We start from the raw sequence: 3545 nt of genomic DNA, 5'->3' as shown, positions 1-3545 counted from the left end.
CTGGGTTTGAGCCCGCCACCTCCGACATCTGGGGCTGGCACCCTACTTCTTTGAGCCACAGGCGCCGCCGATTTTAATGGGTTTTATTCAAAAAGAAGATTCCATGATTTTTTCCCCCCATGCTTTATTAATTGAAATAGTCTGGGCTGATCACAGTTGCTAGATTTCTTTTAGATAGGACTTCTAAGAGATTAATATGGCAACATGCATTGTGAATTTTCAGGAATATCAGTGCTGTGTTTCCCTAACTAATTTGACCACAGAAACTTTCTTCCAAGATGATTTTGTAGGATTAACATTTCTTGAGTTTTTAATTTGGAAAATGCTGGCATAAAATGACATTGTGATGACTTAACAGTAAGTACAGTTGCCCAAGTAAGAACTTTGGACTCTTCTGTCAAACTATTAAAACTGATGATTAAACAGTATGAGCTTCATATAAATTTGAGCATTCAAGCAGATTTTAGAAAGACTTAGAAAAATTGTTACCAAATTAAAAGCTGATTGCTAGCCAATGAATGTTATGCATGGGATCTTTTTTTTTTTTTAAATGAATAGAGGTTATTTTTGAGCAGTTTTAGGCTTAAAGAAAAATTGAGTGAAAAGTACAGAGTGTTCTTCTCATAGCCCCTCTTACCTCTTCCTCAGTTTTCTCTATTTATTAGCATCATGTACTATGGTGATTCGTTTGCTTAATCGATAAACCAACATAGATACCTTATTATTAACTAAAGTTCATAGATTAAATTAGGGTTCATTCTTTGTGTTGTACATTATATGGGTTTTGGAAAATTCAAATATATAATGACTTGTGCCCACCATTACAGTATCACTCAGAATAGTTTCACTGCCTTAAAAATTTCCTGTGTCCCACCTGTTCATGGCTCCTTCCCTCCCCACTCCCTGAAATGCTTCCCTCACTTAGCAATATGCACTTCAGGTTTCTCTGTGTCTTTTCATGAATTGCGAGCTTGTTTCTTTTTATTGCTGAATAACATTGCAACATATGGATGTACCCCAGTTTGCTTATCCATTCTTCTCGAGGAGGACATCTCGGTGGCTTTTAAGCTTTGGCAATTATGAATAGACTACTGTAAACATTAGCGTGCAGGTTTTTGTGTGAGCATAAGTTTTCAACTTGGTTAAATACCAAAGAGTGCAATTGCTAAATTGCAATATGATAAAAGTATGTTTAGTTTTTTAAGAAACTACCAAACTGTCTTCCAGAGTGGCAGGATTTTGTGGGAGCATAAGTTTTCAACTTGGTTAAATACCGAAGAGTGCAATTGCTAAATTGCAATATGATAAAAGTATGTTTAGTTTTTTAAGAAACTACCAAACTGTCTTCCAGAGCGGCTGTATCATTTTGCATTTCCACCAGCCATGAGTAAGAAGTGTTCCACATTCTCACTAGCATGTGAATGTTCTAGATTTAGTCTTTTTTTTTTTCCCTTTTGAGGCAGGGTCTTGCTCTGTTGACTGCACTAGAGTCCAACAGTGTGATCACAGCTCACTGCAACCTTAGACTTCCAGGTTCAAGCTATCCTTCTGTCTCAACCTGCTGAGGATTTTGGACTACAGGCATGTACTACCATGCCCGGTTAATTTTTTCTATTTTTTGTGGAGATGTGAACTTGCTATGCTGCTCAGGCTGAACTCCTGGCCTCAAGTGAGGCCTCTACCTCAGCTTCCCAAAGTGCTGGGATGACGTTTATGAGCCACTGTGCCCAGCCCTGGATTTTAGTCATTTTAATAGGCGTGTCCTGGTATCCCCTTGTTGTAGTTTACAATTCCCTAATGCCACAATGTTGAGTATCTGTTCATAGGCTTTTTGCCATTTGTATATCTTCCTTTAAGGCATCTGTTCATCTCTTTAAAATGGGTTTTTTTCTTATTTTTGAGTTTTAAAAGTTCTTTGTATATTTTGGAGAATAGTCCTTTATCAGACATGTTTTACAAATATCTTTTCCCAATCTTTGCTTGTCTTTTCTTTCTTTTAATGTTGTCACTTGCAGAGGAGAAGTTTTATCGTTATTTTTGTTGTTTTTTGGACAGGAGTTAGGACTTACACTGGTAGGTGCAAATGAGGGGGCAGCAAATGGAAGCTGTCATGAGTTCAGGGCCTGCCACTTATTCAGCAGGTCACAGTTGGGGATGCATTTGACCCCACAGCCATCTGGGATGAGCTGCTTCTCAGCCACCATGTCTTCAAATTCATGTGCCTTGAACTTGGTAAAGCCCCACTTCTTTGAGATGTGAATCTTCTGGCATCAGGGAACTTGAACCTGGCCTTGCATAGGGCCTCATTCACATGCTCCTTGTTCTACAGTTTGGTGCAGATGGACGTGATGACTTGGCCAATGTGAACCCTGGCCACAGTGCCCTGGGGCTTTCCAAAGGCACCTCTCTGGAGCCTAGATTGGGGACAACACAAGGTCTGACACATGAACATACATTGAGAAGGACAGTCTCCAAGTTCCTTCAAGCAACCCATACAAGTAACAGGCTGCATACACTACCAAGAAGGCTGCTGTTTGCAGCCATTGCACACCAGGACGCCTGGAGGAGAGCAGCACTGTCAGCTTAATTAGCTGCAGGCAGAGGAGAAGTTTTAATTTGAATTCAGTCCAACATCAATTTTTTTCTTTCATGGATCATGTTTTTGTGTAGTATCTAGAAAGTCATTGCCAAATCCAAGATCACCTGTCAGTGGTTCTCAGCCTTCCTAATGCCTCCTAATGTCGTGACCCTTTAATACAGTTCCTCCTTTTGTGGTGACCCCCAACCATAAAATTATTTTCATTGCTACTTCATAACTGTCATTTTGCTACTGTTATGAATCGTAATGTAAATATCTGATATGCAGGATGTATTCTCATTGTTACAAAGGGGTCGTGACCCACAGGTTGAGAACCGCTGACCTAGATTGTTCTCTTCAAGGAATTTTATATTTTGCATTTTACCTTTAGGTTTAATGATCCATTTTCAGTTAAATTTTTGGAAGGGTATAAGGTCTATAGCTAGATTCACTTTTTTCCCATTTAGATGTCCAATTATTCCAGGACCATTCCAGGAAAGACTATGATTTTTCCATTGAATCGTCTTTGCTTCTTTGGTTGAATATCAGTTGACTGTATTTGTCTATTTCTGGGGTCTCTATTCTATTCCACTGATTTCTTAGTCTGTCCTCTCACTAAACCACACTGTCTTGATGACTATAGCTTTATGTAAATCTTGAAGTTGTAGTGTCACTCCTCCAATCTTGTTGCTCTCCTTCAATATTCTGTTAGCTAGCTATTCTGGGTCTTTTGCTTTTCCATATAAATATTAGAATACGTTTGCCACATCCACAAAATAATTTTCTAGAGTTTGATTGGGATTGTATAAAGATCAATATGAGAAGACCTCACAACTTGACAATATTGTACCTGCAATATAGGATCTTTTAATAAATTAATAAAGGTAAGTATCATAACATCTTTCTTGTAGTTTCTACTATCTTAGTTTCATTCTATCTCTCTATTAAGACCTTTTCCAACAAGTTT

The 3545-nt window shown here is 38.5% G+C and overlaps 1 non-coding gene across 1 annotated transcript; it reads right to left on the bottom strand.

Annotated features, from left to right (window-relative positions):
• Positions 1-2463: 2463 nt before the first annotated feature.
• On the bottom strand, positions 2464-2597 carry LOC128562969 (small nucleolar RNA SNORA70). The gene has a single exon (XR_008373652.1). It is a non-coding gene; the product is annotated as a small nucleolar RNA SNORA70 (small nucleolar RNA).
• Between the last annotated feature and the right edge of the window lie 948 nt (positions 2598-3545).

Source organism: Nycticebus coucang, chromosome 12 (assembly GCF_027406575.1).
Source record: "Nycticebus coucang isolate mNycCou1 chromosome 12, mNycCou1.pri, whole genome shotgun sequence".
NCBI lineage: Eukaryota > Metazoa > Chordata > Mammalia > Primates > Lorisidae > Nycticebus > Nycticebus coucang.
This window is presented reverse-complemented; position numbering and strand designations above follow the sequence as displayed.